General features: G+C 38.9%; 1 protein-coding gene across 1 annotated transcript in view; it reads right to left on the bottom strand.

Moving 5' to 3' along the window:
- Window positions 1-18,880, bottom strand: part of EGFLAM (EGF like, fibronectin type III and laminin G domains) — a 280,687-nt gene that overhangs the window by 135,012 nt on the left and 126,795 nt on the right. The gene's annotated exons all lie outside the window — the stretch shown is intronic.

Below are 18,880 nucleotides of genomic sequence, written 5' to 3'. Positions count from 1 at the left end.
TGGTGGAGTTTTTGAGCATGCGATAGATGCAAAGATATCAACACTCTAGTGATGTCCTTCCCTCTCAGTACAATATAACCATAACACACACATTTATAATTTGGCGTATTAGAGAATAATATTCTAACAAATTTGTGCTATTTGTGCAAGTATAAACTATCTGAAAAAAGAGACAAACTGGCAAAAATTAAGAATTTCCTGTGGGAGACAACTAAGATATTCTCACATATGCTCAAAAACAATAGTGCATACAGTGTCTAGCCAGCCGTCCCCAAAAGCCCTCAAGGTACGGAAGATCAGACTAATAGATCCTCAGCTGCATAAAGGGTTCTCCACTAGTATCATTATGTATACTGAAATATTGTAATTTTACCTGCATAGAAGTAGCGCTACAATAGTCGCACTAGGTTACCCCACGCCCATTCTGCTTGTGAGATTTACCAATCTACACCAGGTAACAGTCTTCAAAGACATATGGCCCCCTGAGATGTGCTAGATGAGGAGCGATAGAAGCCTAGGGCTCTTCCCTGCAATTCCAAAACTAGGGGGCTATGTTTATAAATCCTCCGAGTCCAAGAAGGAAATAAAGGTCTCCACCATCCGAGACCTTACGTGGTCGGAGTCATTTTTCCGCAGGTGCACATTGAGAGGGTCCTGGGAAGGCAGTGAGCAAGTAGGCATATTAGGAGACTGATTGTGTGAAGCCACACTCTCTGCTACATTCAACATTGTACCTTCTGCTTTAGTGACCTCCATAGCCTTGGGAGGGTACAAGAGTTCATCACTACTCTGTTTCAGCTGGTTGGCAGTTCCAGAATCACACTTTGCACAATCTGGTCTCCGCTATTAGCTTTGTCGCTCTTAGCATGGGATAGCGGTTGCTTCAATCTTTCAGCATGGAAATCTCCGCAATGCGCATTTTGTTGCAAGGGACAGAAAGCAGGCATCAATGACTCAGCAAGTGCGGCATGGTGTGAAATAAACAGTTTGTTGATCTGCAATAAAATGGTATTTACCATCTCCACAGGTATCTGGAATACTTTTTTGCAGCAAGTGTGTATTGTAAAGTATAATTTAAGACACAATGAGTGCCACGCAACGACAGGGCCCATGAGCGCCCTGCCGGGGGGGTCTAGTTGCTGCCTTGGTGTTAAAATGGCTCAGAGTGCTGATGCCAGCAGTAATTCTGGTAAGGATGAGCTTGTCTTCTTTATAGGATATCAGTTCTGTAAATTCCTTTTATGGATGCTCCCATTTTAAAATGATATTTTAGGTTGATTGCTATAAAGCTGAATCAGCATGCAGTTATGTGTCCGAACATGGGCGCGACCCAGAAGTTCCCCCGTAATAGTATTTCTAATTCTCTTTTCAAAATGTAATATTCGAACTATGCAAAATTAAATTTGTAATAGTACTCCTAATGTTCTCTTTAAATGTAATTTTGGAATTATGCAATATTCAAAATTAGAAACATTTGAATTTATATATTTGTATCTTATTATGTGCCAATTTACTAAATTCCCTACCACATGAACTATTAAAATTTCTGAATAGTATTTATTAAATTGAATGTCACATTCGAAATTTCAAATGTGGATATTCAATTTAATTATGAACATTCGATAAAGAAAGTAAAATTCGATTATCAAATTTTAAATAGATTTTCATTCTTATCAATATTCGATTGTCCAAAACGAATGTCTACAGGACAATTTGTTCTACCAAACTAATTAAACTTCCATGCACATTTGTCCATCCCTAGTGTACAGCTCAAAAGAATAAATCTCTTTTGTGGCAAAAAAGGCTTCTCCTATTCACTGATGGATTAAGAAAAGTGCCTGTATGAAGTCTTCCAAACTTGCTCAAGTCAATGTGGACAAGGGGCCTGGACAAAAGTGAGTTGTGTGCAGGGTCAATGTATCAAGATGAGGATTGAGGGGCATTGCTGGGTCTGGGTATCATTAATAGTGAAAGTATAGCTGCAAAAGCCCAAACATGGATAAATCTGTATACTTTGGAGCTCTGCTGTCTGATCCGAAGTTGAGTGTTTAAATAGAAAGTGCAGGAACATGGGTTGGTGAAAGCTGAAAAACGTAATTTATGTAAGAACTTACCTGATAAATTCATTTCTTTCATATTGGCAAGAGTCCATGAGCTAGTGACGTATGGGATATACAATCCTACCAGGAGGGGCAAAGTTTCCCAAACCTCAAAATGCCTATAAATACACCCCTCACCACACCCACAATTCAGTTTAACGAATAGCCAAGAAGTGGGGTGATAAAGAAAGGAGTAAAAAGCATCAACAAAAGAATTTGGAAATAATTGTGCTTTATACAAAAAAATCATAACCACCATAAAAAAGGGTGGGCCTCATGGACTCTTGCCAATATGAAAGAAATGAATTTATCAGGTAAGTTCTTACATAAATTATGTTTTCTTTCATGTAATTGGCAAGAGTCCATGAGCTAGTGACGTATGGGATAGCCATACCCAAGATGTGGAACTCCACACAAGAGTCACTAGAGAGGGAGGGACAAAATAAAAACCGCAATTTCGCTGAAAACAAAATCCACAACCCAAATAAAAATGTATTCTCAAAAAATAAAAATAAAAACTGAAATTATAAGCAGAAGAATCAAACTGAAACAGCTGCCCAAAGAACTTTCCTACCAAAAACTGCTTCCGAAGAAGCAAACACATCAAAATGGTAGAATATAGTAAATGTATGCAAAGAAGATCAAGATGCTGCTTTGCAAATCTGATCAACCATAGCTTCATTCTTAAAAGCCCAAGAAGTGGAAACTCATCTAGTAGAATGAGCTGTAATTCTCTGAGGCGGGGCTTTACCCGACTCCAAAAAAGCTTGATGAATCAAAAGCTTTAACCACGATGCCAAAGAAATGGCAGAAGCCTTCTGACCTTTCCTGGAACCAGAAAAGAAAACGAATAGACTAGAGAAGTCTTCCTGAAATCTTTAGTGGCTTCAACATATTATTTCAGAGCTCTCACTACATCCAAAGAATGTAAAGATCTCTCCAAAGAATTCTTAGGATTAGGACACAAAGAAGGGACAACAATTTCTCTATTAATGTTGTTAGAATTCACAACCTTAGGTAAGAATTTAAATGAAGTCCACAAAACTGCCTTATCCTGATGAAAAATCAGAAAAGGAGAATCACAAGAGAGAGCGGATAATTCAGAAACTCTTCTAGCAGAAGAGATGGCCAAAAGGAACAACACTTTCCAGGAAAGTAGTTTAATGTCCAAAGAATGCATAGGCTCAAATGGAGGAGCCAGCAAAGCCTTCAAAACCAAATTAAGACTCCAAGGAGGAGAGATTGATTTAATGACAGGCTTGATATGAAGTTTAGTAATTTTCCTGTGGAATAAAACAGAAAGAGCAGAGATTTGTCCTTTCAAGGAACTTGCAGACAAACCTTTCTCCAAACCATCAAGAAAAAATTGTAAAATTCTAGGAATTCTAAAAGAATTTATGAGAAGAACACCATGAAATATAAGTCTTCCAAACTCGATAATACATCTTTCTAGAAACAGATTTATGAGCCTGCAACATAGTATTAATCACTGAGTCAGAGAAACCTCTATGACTAAGCACTAAGCGTTCAATTAACATACCTTCAAATTTAATGATTTGAGATCCTGATGGAAAAATGGACCTTGAGATAAAAGGTCTGGCCTTAATGGAAGTGGCCAAGGTTGGCAACTTGACATCCGAACAAGATCCGCATACCAAAACCTGTGAGGCCATGCTGGAGTCACCAGCAGCACAAACGATTGCTCCATAATGATTTTGGAGATCACTCTTGGAAGAAGAACTAGAGGCGGGGAAAAACATCATTTATTCATTTCTTTCATATTAGCAAGAGTCCATGAGCTAGTGACGTATGGGATATACATTCCTACCAGGAGGGGCAAAGTTTCCCAAACTTTAAAATGCCTATAAATACACCCCTCACCACACCCACAATTCAGTTTAACGAATAGCCAAGAAGTGGGGTGATAAGAAAGGAGCGAAAGCATCAAAAAATAAGGAATTGGAATAATTGTGCTTTATACAAAAAAATCATAACCACCACAAAAAGGGTGGGCCTCATGGACTCTTGCTAATATGAAAGAAATGAATTTATCAGGTAAGTTCTTACATAAATTATGTTTTCTTTCATGTAATTAGCAAGAGTCCATGAGCTAGTGACGTATGGGATAGCAGATACCCAAGATGTGGAACTTCCACGCAAGAGTCACTAGAGAGGGAGGGATAAAATAAAGCCAGCCAATTCCGCTGAAAAAATAATCCACAACCCAAATCAAAAGTTTTAATCTTATAATGAAAAAAACTGAAATTATAAGCAAACGAATCAAACTGAAACAGTTGCCTGAAGTACTTTTCTACCAAAAACTGCTTCAGAAGAAGAAAACACATCAAAATGGCAGAATTTAGTAAAAGTATGCAAAGAAGACCAAGTCATTGCTTTGCAAATGTGATCAATAGAAGCTTCATTCTTAAAAAGCCCAGGAAGTAGAAACTTACCTAGTAGAATGAGCCGTAATCCTCTGAGGCGGGAATCCACCCGACTCCAAATAAGCATGATGAATCAAAAGTTTAACCAGGATGCCAAATAAATTGCAGAAGCCTTTTGATCTTCCTAAAACCAGAAAAGATAACAAATAGACTAGAAGCCTGTCTGAAATCTGAATAGCTGCAACATAGGATTTCAAAACTCTTACCATATCCAAAGAATGAAAGAATCTTGCCAAAGAAGTCTTAGGAAAACAATAATTCCTCCCTTATGTAGTTAGAATTTACAACTTTAGGTAAGAATTGAAATGAGGACAGCAAAAAGCACCTTACCCTGATGGAAAAATCAGAAAAAGGAGATTCACAAGAAAAAACAGATAATTCAAAAACTGTTCTAGCTGAAGAGATGTCCAAAAAGAACAATACTTTCCATGAAAGTAATTAATGTCCAGAGCAAGCATATGCTCAAATAGAAGAGCCTGAAAAGCCTTCAGAACCAAATTAAAACTCCAAGGAGGAGAAATTGGCTTAATGACGGGTTTGATACGAATCAAAGCCTGAACAAAATGATGAATATCAGGAAGCAACACTGCCTTATTCTGATGAAAAATTAGAAAAGGAAATTCACAAAAAAGAGCAGATAACTCAGAAACTCTTCTAGCAGAAGAGATAGCCAAGAGGAACAATACTTTCCAAGAAAGTAATTTAATGTTCAGGGAATGCATAGGTTCAAACGTAGGAGCCTGCAAAGCCCTCAGCACCAAATTGAGACTCCAAAGAGGAGAGATTAACTTAATGACAGGCTTGATACGAACCAAAGTCTGTACAAAACAATGAATACCAGGATGATTAGCAATCTTTCTGTGAAAAAAGAACAGAAAGAGTAGAAATTTGTCCTATCAAGGAACTGAAAACAAAACCTTATCCAAACCAACCTGAAGAAATTATAAAATTCTAGGAATTCTAAAAGAATGCCAAGAAAATTGAGAAAAACACTAAGAAATGTAGGTCTTCCAAACTCGATAATAAATCTTTCTTGAGACAGATTTACGAGCCTGAAACATAGTATTAATCAATGAGTCAGAGAAACCTCTATGACTAAAAATCAAGCGTTCAATCTCCATCCCTTCAAATTTAAAGATTTGAGATCCTGATGGAAAAATGGGCCTTGAGAAAGAAGGTCTGTTCTTAACGGAACAACTGGCCATCCAAATGAGATCCGCATACCAAAACCTGAGAGGCCATGCTGGAGCCACCAGCAGTACAAACAAACACTCCATTATAATTTTGGAAATCACTTTTGGAAGAAATCACTAGAGGCGAAAGGATATAGACAAAATGATAATTCCAAGGAAATATCAATGCATACACTACTTCCGCCTGAGGATCCCCGGACCTGAATAGGCCCCTGGGAAGTTCTTTATTCAGATGAGATGCCAACAGATCTATTTCTGGAAACCCTTACATCTGAAAAATTGAAAAACATATCTGGGTAAGAGAGACCATTCTCCCGGAAGTAAAGCTTGATTACCTGGGAAAAAGACCACAGAATTTAGATAGGAGCTGGATTTAACCGAAGCAAATATCCGATATACTTTTGTCCCAGCCTAAGGACTGATAGTCCCACCCTGATGATTGACATATACCACAGTTGTGACATTGTCTGAAAAATAAATGTCTCTTCTTCAAAAGAAACTAACTGAAGAACTCTGAGAATGCACGGAGTTCTAAAATATCAAATGGTAATCTCGCCTCCTGAGATTTCCAAACCCCTTGTGCTGACAGAGATCCTCAGACAGCCTCCCAACCAAAAAGACTCACATCTGTAGAGATCATGGTCCAGGTTGAAAGAAACGAAGAGACCTGTAAAACTAAATGAAGGTGAACTTAACCATCAAATCAAGATAGTTAAACATTAGGATCTGAAGATTTAAAATGTGAAATCCTAGAATCCCTGCACCATTATTCAGCATAAAAAACTGGAAAAATTTTCCATGAAAATGAGCAAAGGGAATTGAATCCAACGCTGCAGCCATAAAACCTAAAACTTCCATGCATATATAGCAACTGAAGGAAATAATAGAGACTGAAGGTACCGACAGACGGAACCCAATAAAATTGTCACTTGTCTGATTAGAGACAAAGACAGTGACCCAAACTATCTGGAAACCTAAAAAAGGTGACCCTTGTGTGAGGAATCAAGAGCTTTTGAAAAAAAGATCCTCTAACTATGTCCTGAAAGAACAAAGTTGAATCATATGAGATTCCGCAGCCTCAGAAAATAATCTGAATGAAAACACAATAGATGCATATCTTCATTTTCTATCTAATGAAAACAAATAAAGCCATCACTGACCAACAAAAGGCAGAATAGTTTTGAATAAAACCCCAAAACCCAGTTCCTAAAAATGGAACTGGAAGAAATACCCCAGAAGATTCCAGGACTGAGCAGCGCTTGAACCCCAACGGGTGATCAGCCGCGCTTTAACATTATCCCAAAATATATAGGACCGAAACACACTTAACGAAAGTGTTAGCCTTACTGGAATAGCTGGAATATCATAGAGAAAAAAGACTTCTCACAGACGGTTTACTCTGAACTTAATTCTGTACCCAAAATCAAAGAAATTTGCAAAACAACAAATTTTAAAAAAAAATCTTAACCTGCCCCTTACCAGCCAAACTGGAATACGGCACATACATTGCAATTTTAGGGAGCTGATTTTGAACTAAAAGATTTCCAATTAAAAACATGTTACTTGGGAATTTGTTCCTTAAAAAGAACAACCAAACTGAAATAAGCTTAAAGTTTTAGTCTTAGAACTCAATCTTGAAGCCCAGAGTAACAGTTAAGAATTAAATCCAATTATAAACCAAATAATTGATTATTTTAGAAAAAAAGAAATATGGATTTTTAGAAATCACAACATTCTTTTAGCTAAAATAGCTAAAGACATAGAATAAACCTCATTTGCAAAAATATTCAATAAAATGAAGACACAAATGAAACTATTAGCATGATAACCCTGTTAAAGGACCAGTCAACACACTGAACTTGCATAACAAATGCAAAACAACAAGACAAATGCAACAGCACCTAGTCTAGTAGATTTTGTCCCTTTAACAATGCTAAAATAAATCATAATCTGATACTTGATCTTAAAGTAAACAGAAAAATGAAGCAATTGCAACATCATTCAAATAAATCACAGGACCAAGAAAAGAACCTGAAAATAAATAATTTTCCTTAAATAAGATACAACCATCTAAAGGAAAATAAATACTATTTTGCTATAGAAACAATAGCATAATTAGCAGGAGTAGAGATAGCCCCATTAAATTGGAGAACCCTCAACATTGAAATTAACTGCCGGCAAAGAATATAGTTTAAAACCTTTGAAGAAGGAATAAAAGAAAATTCTCAGCCTATTCCATTCCCTAGTATGAGGAACTGGAAAAAACCTCTGAAAACACAGAAGAATAAATAAGCAGAAATAGTGTTAGCTAGTCTTGAAAAAGAACTAGTTACCTTAATATCCAAAATAATCAATAACTTTTCAACAAAGAACAAATGTACTTTAATAAAAAAAAAAAAAGTAGATTTGTTAGTGTCAATATCTGATGAAGAAAATTCTGAATGAGAAAAAAACATCATCAGAGAAGGATAAATCAGTATGTTGTTGGTCATTTGAAACTTCAATAATTAAAAAAGAAGTTTGAAAAAGACCTAAAAATTTTATTAGAAGGCACAGTCAGACAAAGCCTTTAAAATAGAATCAGAAAAATATTCTTATAAATCTAAGTATTTCTTGTACATAAGATGTAAAAAGAATAGCAATATATAAAGCATAAATACTAATGGATTCTGCATGTAAAAGTTTATCATGATAACTTATTACAAACCATAGCTAAAGATAAACATTCATAACATTTAAAATAAATGAACTTAGCTTTGGTAGGACTGAACTCAGTCAACAGGAATCCCTTAGATCGTTTTGAAACAGGAACCGTGAAATCTTGCAATATGTAATAGAAAAAAACAATATTTAAAGCAAAATTATCAAATTCCTTAAATGACAGTTTCAGGAATGGGAAAAGAATGCAAAATAATAAGCTTCTAGAAACCAGAAGCAATAAAAAAATGAGGTTTAAATAATGTGAGGAAAAAAAGTGGAACAAAATATACGCCCACATTTTTTGGCACCAAATATGACGCCCATATTATTGGCGCTAAATACAACGCCCATATATTTTTGGCGCCAAGTATGACGCCACATCCTCTGACGCCGGAACCGACGCCCACATATTTTGGTGCAAAAAAATGTCTGAATACACATGCGTCAAAAATGACGTTTAACAGAATACAACTTCCGGCGTCAACTACGGCGCCGGAAATGACGAAATTTTTGCGCCAAAAAAGTCAGCGCCAAGAATGACGCAATAAAAAGAAACATTTTCTGCCCCCGCGAGCCTAACAGCACACAGGGAAAAATGATGAATTGAAAATTTTCAAGGTAAAGAAAAATAAATTGAAATAAGATCCATTATCCCAAATAATGAAACTGACAGTCTGAATTTTAAAGGAATACGGATTATCCTGAATCATGGCAAATATAAGTTTAAAGACATATATTTAGAACTTTACATAGAAAGTGCCCAACAATAGCTTAGTGTCATAATAAAATAAGACTTACTTACCCTAAGGCACTCATCTACATATAGTAGACAGCCAAACCAGTACTGAAACGAGAATCAGTAGAGGTAATGGTATATAAGAGTATATCGTCGATCTGAAAAGGGAGGTAAGAGATGAATCTCTACGACCGATAACAGAGAACCTATGAAATAGATCCCGTAGAAGGAGACCATTGAATTCAAATAGGCAATACTCTCTTCACATCCCTCTGACATTCACTGCACTCTGAGAGGAAAACCGGGCTCCAGCCTGCTGCAAAGTGCATATCAACGTAGAATCTAGCACAAACTTACTTCACCACCTCCATGGGAGGCAAAGTTTGTAAAACTGAATTGTGGGTGTGGTGAGGGGTGTATTTATAGGCATTTTAAGGTTTGGGAAATTTTGCCCCTCCTGGTAGGAATGTATATCCCATACGTCACTAGCTCATGGACTCTTGCTAATTACATGAAAGAAACATAAGCAGTTTGATAATACCAAGGAAGTGTCAACGCATCCACTGCTTCCGCCTGAGGATCCCTGGACCTGGACAGGTACCTGGGAAGTTTCTTGTTTAGATGAGAAGCCATCAGATCTATTTCTGGAAGCCCCCACATCTGAACAATTTGAGAAAACACATCTGGGTGAAGAGACCATTCTCCCGGATGTAAAGTCTGACGACTGAGATAATCCGCTTCCCAATTGTCTATGCCTGGGATATGAACCGCAGAAATTAGACAGGAGCTGGATTCCGCCCAAACAAGTATCCGAGATACTTCTTTCATAGCTTGAGGACTGCGAGTCCCACCCGGATGATTGACATATGCCACAGGTGTGATATTGTCTGTCTGAAAACAAATGAACGGTTCTCTCTTCAACAGAGGCCATAACTGAAGAGCCCTGAGAATTGCACGGAGTTCCAAAATATTGATTGGTAATCTCGCCTCTTGAGATTTCCAAACCCATTGTGCTGTCAGAGATCCACAAACAGCTCCCCAACCTGAAAGACTTGCATTTGTTGTGATCACAGTCCAGGTTGGACAAACGAAAGAGGCCCCTAAAATTATACGATGGTGATCTAACCACCAAGTCAGAGAAAGTCGAACATTGGGATTCAAGGATATTGTGATATTCTTGTATAATCCCTGCACCATTGGTTCAGCATACAAAACTGGAGAGGTCTCATATGAAAATGAGCAAAGGGGATCGCGTCCGATGCTGCAGTCATGAACTTAGCTACTGAAGGGAATGACTGAGACTGAAGGATCCAACAGGCTGCAAACAATTTCAAACGTCTCGTCTGTTAGAGACAAAGTCATGGACACTTAATCTATCTGGAAACTTAAAAAGGTTACCTTTGTCTGAGGAATCAAAGAACTTTTTGGTAAATTGATCCTCCAACCATGTCTTTGAAGAAACAACACTAGTTGATTCACGTAAGATTCTGCAGAACGTAAAGACTGAGCTAGTACCAAGATATCGTCCAAATAAGGAAACACTACAATACCCCACTGATTACAGAGAGTAGGGCACCGAGCCGAGAACTTTTGAAAATATTCTTGGAGCTGTTGCTAGGCCAAAAGGAAGAGCAAAAAATTGGTAATGCTTGTCTAGAAAAGAGAATCTCAGGAACTGATAGTGACCCGGATGAGGGCCTTGGAAAGAAAGAGAAAGCAATCTGGATTTAGAAGTCATATCAGCATTCCAAGGTTTCAGCCACAAAGCTCTTCTAGCTAAAATAGATAAAGAATATGAAGATATGCATCATGTAAGTCTATTGTGGACATATAATGCCCTTGCTGAACAAAAGGCAGAATAGTCCTTATAGTCACCATCTTGAAAGTTGGTACTCTTACATATCGATTCAAAATCTTTAGATCCAAAACTGGTCTGAATGAATTTTCTTTCTTTGGGACAATGAATAGATTTGAATAAAACCCCAGGCCCTGTTCCTGAAACGGAACTGGCATGATTACCCCTGATAACTCCAGGTCTAAAACACACTTCAGGAAAGCCTGAGCCTTTACTGGGTTCGCTGGAATGCGTGAGAGAAAAAAATCTTCTCACAGGTGGTCTTACTCTGAATCCTATTCTGTATCCCTGAGAGACAATACTCTGAATCCAATGATTTTGGACCGAACTGATCCAAACATCTTTGAAGAATTTTAATCTGCCCCCTACCAGCTAAGCTGGAATGAGGGCCGCACCTTCATGCGGACTTGGGGGCTGGCTTTGATCTCTTAAAAGGCTTGGATTTATTCCAATTTGAGGAAGGCTTCCAATTGGAAACAGATTCCTTTGGGGAAGGATTAGATTTCTGTTCCTTATTATGTCAAAAATAACGAAAACGGTTAGAAGCTTTAGATTTACCTTTAGGTTTTTTATCCTGAGGCAAAAAAAAAACTCCCTTCCCCCCAGTAACAGTTGAAATTATTGAATCCAACTGAGAACCAAATAATTTATTACCTTGGAAAGAAAGAGAAAGCAATCTGGATTTAGAAGTCATATCAGCATTCCAAGATTTCAGCCACAAAGCTCTTCTAGCTAAAATAGATAGACATATATCTAACATCAGTTTTGATGATATAAAAAATAGCATCACAAATGAAATTATTAGCATGTTGAATCAACATGCTAGAGAAATCATGATCTGATACTTGTTGCGCTAAAGTTTCCAACCAAAAAGTTGAAGCAGCTGCAACATCAGCCAAAGAAATTGCAGGCCTAAGAAGATGACCTGAATATAAATAAGCCTTCCTTAGATAAGATTCAAGTTTCCTATCTAAAGGATCTTTAAAAGAAGTACTATCTTCCGTAGGAATAGTAGTACGTTTAGCAAGAGTGGAGATAGCCCCATCAACTTTGGGGATCTTTTCCCAAAACTCCAATCTAACTGCTGGCAAAGGATACAATTTTTTAAACCTTGAAGAAGGAATAAACCTATTCCATTCCTTAGAAATCATAAGAAATAGCATCAGGAACTGGAAAAACCTCTGGAATAACCACAGGAGGTTTATAAACAGAATTTAAACGTTTACTAATTTTAATATCAAGAGGACTAGTTTCCTCCATATCCAATGAAATCAACACTTTTAATAAAGAACGAATATACTCCATTTTAAATAAATAAAAGGATTTGTCAGTGTTAATATCTGAGGCAAGATCTTCTGAATCAGACAGATCCTCATCAGAGAAGGATAAATCAGTATGTTGCCGGTCATTTGAAATTTTATCAACTCTATGAGAAGTTTTAAAAGACCTTTTACGTTTATTAGAAGACGGGATGGCAGACAAAGCCTTCTGAATAGAATCAGAAATAGATTCTTTTAAATTTACAGGTATATCTTGTACATTAAATGTTGAGGGAACAGCAACAGTTAATGAACTACTACTGATGAATACATTTTCTGCATGTAAAAGTTTATCATGACAACTATTACAAACAACAGCTGGAGGTATAATCTCCACAAGTTTACAACAAATGCACTTAGCTTTTGTAGAACTGTTATCAGGCTGCTGGGATCCAACAGTGAATTCTGAGACAGGATCAGATTGAGACATCTTGCAAATGTAAGAGAAAAAAACAACATATAAAGCAAAATGATCAATTTCCTTATATGGCAGTTTCAGGAATGGGAAAAAAATGCAAACAGCATAGCCCTTTGACATAGAAAAAGGCAAGAGGCAAATAAAAATGGGGTGTTAAATAATGAAAATATTTGGCGCCAAGTATGACGCACAACAAACAGAAAAATATTTTTTGCCGCCAAAAACGTCACACTTGCGTCATAGATGACGCAACCTTGTGAAGGACTCGGCGTCAACTAAGACGCCGGAAATGACGAATTTTCGTCAATGAACGTAACTTTGCACCAAAAAATCTCACGCCAAGAATGACGCAATAAGCTTTAGCATTTTGCGCCCTCGCGAGCCTAATTCTGCCCGCAAATTTAAAAGAAAGTCAATTTGAAAAAGAGACTATACCCCAGGTAAGATAAAAAGCATTTCCCAGATATGAAACTGACAGTTTGCAAAAGGAAATATACTGAAAACCTGAATCATGGCAAACATAAGTACAATACATATATTTAGAACTTTATATAAATACATAAAGTGCCAAACCATAGCTGAGAGTGTCTCAAGTAATGAAAACATACTTACCAAGAGACACCCATTCACATAGCAGATAACCAAACCAGTACTGAAACGGTTATCAGTAGAGGTAATGGAATATGAGAGTATATCATCGATCTGAAAAGGGAGGTAGGAGATGAATCTCTACGACCGATAACAGAGAACCTATGAAATAGATCCCTGTGAGGAAAACCATTGCATTCAATAGGTGATACTCCCTACACATCCCTCTGACATTCACTGTACTCAGAGGAATCGGGCTTCAAAAACACAATTTATGCTTACCTGATAAATTTATTTCTCTTGTGGTTTGAGGAGCTGTTATATAGCTCCTCCCCTAACTGCCATATCCAGTCATTCGACCGAAAACACGCAGAGAAAGGAGAAACCATAGGGTGCAGTGGTGACTGTAGTTTAAATGAAAAAAATTACCTGCCTTAAAATGACAGGGCGGGCCGTGGACTGGATACACCACAAGAGAAATAAATTTATCAGGTAAGCATAAATTGTGTTCTCTTGTAAGGTGTATCCAGTCCACGGATCATCCATTACTTGTGGGATACCAATACCAAAGCTAAAGTACATGGATGAAGGAAGGTACCACTGCCTGTAAAACCTTTCTCCCAAAAATAGCCTCCGAAAAAGCAAAAGTATCAAATTTGTAGAATTTTGAAAAAGTATGAAGCGAAGACCAAGTCGCCGCCTTGCAAATCTGTTTAACAGAAGCTTCATTTTTAAAGGCCAAAGTGGAAGCCACAGCTCTAGTAGAATGAGCTGTAATCCTTTCAGGAGGCTGCTGTCCAGCAGTCTCATAGGCTAAGCGGATTATGCTTTTTAGCCAAAATGAAAGAGGTTGCCGAAGCCTTTTGACCTCTCCTCTGTCCAGAGTAAACAACAAACAAAGCAGATGTTTGTCGAAAATCTTTAGTAGCTTGTAAGTAAAAAACTTTAAAGCACGAACCACGTCCAGATTATGTAATAGATTAGGGCACAAGAATGGAACAACAATCTCTTGATTGATATTCTTGTTAGATACCACCTTAGGTAAAAACCCAGGTTTGGTACGCAGGACTACCTTATCCTAATGGAAAATCAGATAAGGAGAGTCACATTGTAAGGCAGATAACTCGGAGACTCTACGAGCCGAGGAAATACCTACCAAAAAAAGAACCTTCCAAGATAAAATTTGATATCTATGGAATGAAGAGGTTCAAAAGGAACTCTTTGAAAAACCTTAAGAACCAAGTTTAAGCTCCATGGCGGAGCAAAAGGTTTAAACACAGGCTTGATTCTAACTAAAGCCCGACAAAAAGCCTGAACGTCTGGAACATCTGCCAGACGCTTGTGCAAAAGAATAGACAGGGCAGAAATCTGTCCCTTTAAGGAACTAGCTGACAATCCTTTTTCCAAATCTTCTTGGAGAAAGGATAATATCCTGGGAATCCTGACTTTACTCCATGAGTAACCCTTGGATTCACACCAATAAAGATAGTTACGCCATATCTTATGATAAATTTTCCTGGTGACAGGCTTTCGTGCCTGTATTAAGGTATCAATGACTGACTCAGAGAAGCCACGCTTTGATGAAATCAAGCGTTCAATCTCCATGCAGTCAGTCTCAGAGAAATTAGATTTGGATGGTGGAAAGGACCCTGAAGAAGAAGGTCCTGTCTCAGAGGCAGAGTCCATTGTGGAAAGGATGACATGTCCACTAGATCTGCATACCAGGTCCTGCGTGGCCACGCAGGCGCTATTAAAATCACAGATGCTCTCTCCTGCTTGATCTTGGCAATCAGTCGAGGGAGCAGAGGAAACGGTGGAAACACATAAGCCAGGTTGAAGGACCAGGGCGTTGCTAGAGCATCTATCAGCGTCGCCTTGGGATCCCTGGACCTGGATCCGTAACAAGGAAGCTTGGCGTTCTGTCGATACGCCATGAGATCCAGTTCTGGTTTGCCCCAACGATGAATCAATTGTGCAAACACCTCCGGATGGAGTTCCCACTCCCCCGGATGAAAAGTCTGTCCGCCTCCCAGTTCTCTACACCTGGGATATGGATAGCTGATAGGTGGCAAGAGTGAATCTCTGTCCAATGAATTATCCTTGAGACTTCTAACATCGCTAAGGAACTTCTTGTGCATTGAATATCGCTCTCAGTTCCAGAATATTTATTGTAAGAAGTGTCTCCTCCTGAGTCCACAATCCCTGAGCCTTCAGGGAGTTCCAGACTGCACCCCAACCTAGAAGGCTGGCATCTGTTGTTACAATTGTCCAATCTGGCCTGCAAAAGGTCATACCTTTGGACAGATGGACCAGAGATAGCCACCAGAGAAGAGAATCCCTGGTCTCTTGATCCAGATTTAGTTGAGGGGACAAATCTGTGTAATCCCCGTTCCACTGACTGAGCATGCATAGTTGCAGCGGTCTGAGATGTAAGCGTGCAAACGGCACTATGTCCATTGCCGCTACCATTAAGCCGATTACTTCCATGCACTGAGCCACCGAAGGGCGCGGAATGGAATGAAGAACACGGCAGGAATTTAGAAGCTTTGATAACCTGGACTCCGTCAGGTAAATTTTCATTTCTACAGAATCTATCAGAGTCCCTAGAAAGGAAACTCTCGTGAGTGGGGATAGAGAACTTTTTTCCTCGTTCACTTTCCACCCATTCGACCTCAGAAATGCCAGTACTATGTCCGTATGAGACTTGGGAATTTGGAAGTTTGACGCCTGTATCAGGATGTCGTCTAAATAAGGGGCCACTGATATACCCCGCGGCCTTAGGACGGCCAGAAGCAACCCTAGAACCTTCGTGAAGATTCTTGGGGCTGTAGCTAATCCAAAAGGAAGATCTACGAACTGGTAATGCCTGTCCAGAAAGGCAAACCTGAGAAACTGATGATGATCTTTGTGTATCGGAATGTGAAGATAAGCATCCTTTAGATCCACTGTAGTCATATATTTACCCTCCTGGATCATAGGTAGGATGGTACGAATAGTTTCCATCTTGAACGATGGAACTCTGAGGAATTTGTTAAAGATCTTTAGATCCAAAATTGGTCTGAAGGTTCCCTCTTTTTTGGGAACCACAAACAGATTTGAGTAAAAACCCTGTCCCTGTTCCTCCTTTGGAACTGGATGGATCACTCCCATAACTAGGAGGTCTTGTACACAGTGTAAGAATGCCTCTCTCTTTATCTGGTTTGCAGATAATTGTGAAAGGTGAAATCTCACTTTTGGGGGGGAAGCTTTGAAGTCCAGAAGATATCCCTGGGAAATAATTTCCAACGCCCAGGGATCCTGAACATCTCTTGCCCACGCCTGAGCGAAGAGTGAGAGTCTGCCCCCTACTAGATCCATTACCGGATAGGGGGCCGTTCCTTCATGCTGTCTTAGAGGCAGCAGCAGGCTTTCTGGCCTGCTTACCTTTGTTCCAGGTCTGGTTTGGCCTCCAGACCGTCTTGGACTGAGCAAAAGTTCCCTCTTGTTTTGCATTAGAGGAAGTTGATGCTGTATTTGCCTTGAAGTTTCGAAAGGTACGAAAATTAGACTGTTTGGCCCTTGATTTGGACCTGTCCTGAGGAAGGGCATGAACTTTTCCTCCAGTGATATCAGCAATAATCTCCTTCAAACCAGGCCCAAATAGGGTCTGCCCCTTGAAGGGAATGTTAAGCAGCTTAGATTTTGAAGTCACGTCAGCTGACCATGATTTAAACCACAGCGCCCTACGCCCCTGTATAGCAAAATCAGAATTCTTAGCCGTTAGTTTAGTCAAATGAACAATGGCATCAGAAACAAAAGAATTGGCTAGCTTAAGTGCTCTAAGTTTGCCAAGTATGTCATCCAATGGAGTCGCTACCTGTAAAGCCTCTTCCAGAGACTCAAACCAGAACGCCGCAGCAGCAGTGACAGGAGCAATGCATGCAAAGGGCTGTAGGATAAAACCTTGTTGAATAAACATTTTCTTAAGGTAACCTTCTAATTTTTTATCCATTGGATCAGAAAAAGCACAACTGTCCTCGACAGGGATAGTAGTACGCTTTGCAAGAGTAGAAACTGCTCCCTCCACCTTAGGGACTGTCTGCCATAAGTCCCGTGTGGTGGCGTCTATAGGAAACATTTTTCTAAAAATAGGAGGTGGAGAGAATGGCACACCTGGCCTATCCCATTCCTTAGTAATAATTTCTGTAAACCTTTTAGGTATTGGAAAAACATCAGTACACACCGGCACTGCATAGTATTTATCCAGTCTACACAATTTTTCTGGCACTGCAATTGTGTCACAGTCATTCAGAGCAGCTAAAACCTCCCTGAGCAATATGCGGAGGTGTTCAAGCTTAAATTTAAATGTAGAAATATCAGAATCAGGTATCTTTCCTGAGTCAGAAATATCGCCCACAGACTGAAGCTCTCCTTCCTCAGCTTCTGCATATTGTGAGGCAGTATTAGACATGGTTCTTAAAGCGTCAGTATGCTCTGTATTTTGTCTAGCCCCAGAGCTATCTCGCTTACCTCTAAATTCAGGTAGTCTGGCTAATACCGCTGACAGTGTATTATCCATGACTGCCGCCATGTCTTGTAAAGTAATCGCTATGGGCGCCCTAGATGTACTTGGCGCCATTTGAGCGTGAGTCCCTTGAGCGGGAGTCAAAGGATCTAACACATGGGGAGAGTTAGTCGGCATAACTTCCCCCTCGTCAGAATCCTCTGGTGATAAATTTTTTAAAGACAGAATATGATCTTTATTGCTTAAAGTGAAATCAGTACATTTGGTACACATTCTAAGAGGGGGTTCCACCATGGCTTTTAAACATAATGAACAAGGAGTTTCCTCTATGTCAGACATGTTTGTACAGACTAGCAATGAGACTAGCAAGCTTGGAAAACACTTTAAATCAAGTTAACAAGCAAATATAAAAAACAGTACTGTGCCTTTAAGAGAAACAAATCTTGTCAGAATTTGAAAAACAGTGAAAAAAGGGAGTTACACAAATGAAATTTTTACAGTGTGTATAATAGGCTAACAGAGCATTGCACCCACTTGCAAATGGATGATTAACCCCTTAGTTCAAAAAACGGATCAAAAAAACGACAGACGTTTTTAAACAGTCACAATCAACTCCTACCTTCCCCAATAAACGACTTTAGGCCCTTTTGAGATGTCCTGCAGCATTCAGGGGACTTCTGAGGAAAACTGGATGTCTCAGTCTGTAATTTTAACTGCGCAAAAAAGCGCTAAAATAGGCCCCTCCCATTCATACTACAACAGTGGAAAGCCTCAGGAAACTGTTACTAGGCAAAAATAAAGCCAGCCATGTGGAAAAAATTAGGCCCCAATAATCTTTATCACCAGACACACACATAAAAACGACTAAACGGGGGGGCGGAGCCTATGCTTGGAGCAGCCAGACGTGTCTGCATGAAGCTCCTGTCTAAGGTTTCTTATTTGGACCCTATTTAACTATAAAGTTAAGAGATTTCAACTACTATCTTTTCATTATTGGGTCCCTGCAACTACTCATGTGTTTGAT

This window comes from Bombina bombina, chromosome 2, assembly GCF_027579735.1.
Source record: "Bombina bombina isolate aBomBom1 chromosome 2, aBomBom1.pri, whole genome shotgun sequence".
Taxonomy (NCBI): domain Eukaryota; kingdom Metazoa; phylum Chordata; class Amphibia; order Anura; family Bombinatoridae; genus Bombina; species Bombina bombina.
Note: the sequence above shows the minus strand (reverse complement) of the source record. Positions and strands in the feature narration are given on the sequence as shown.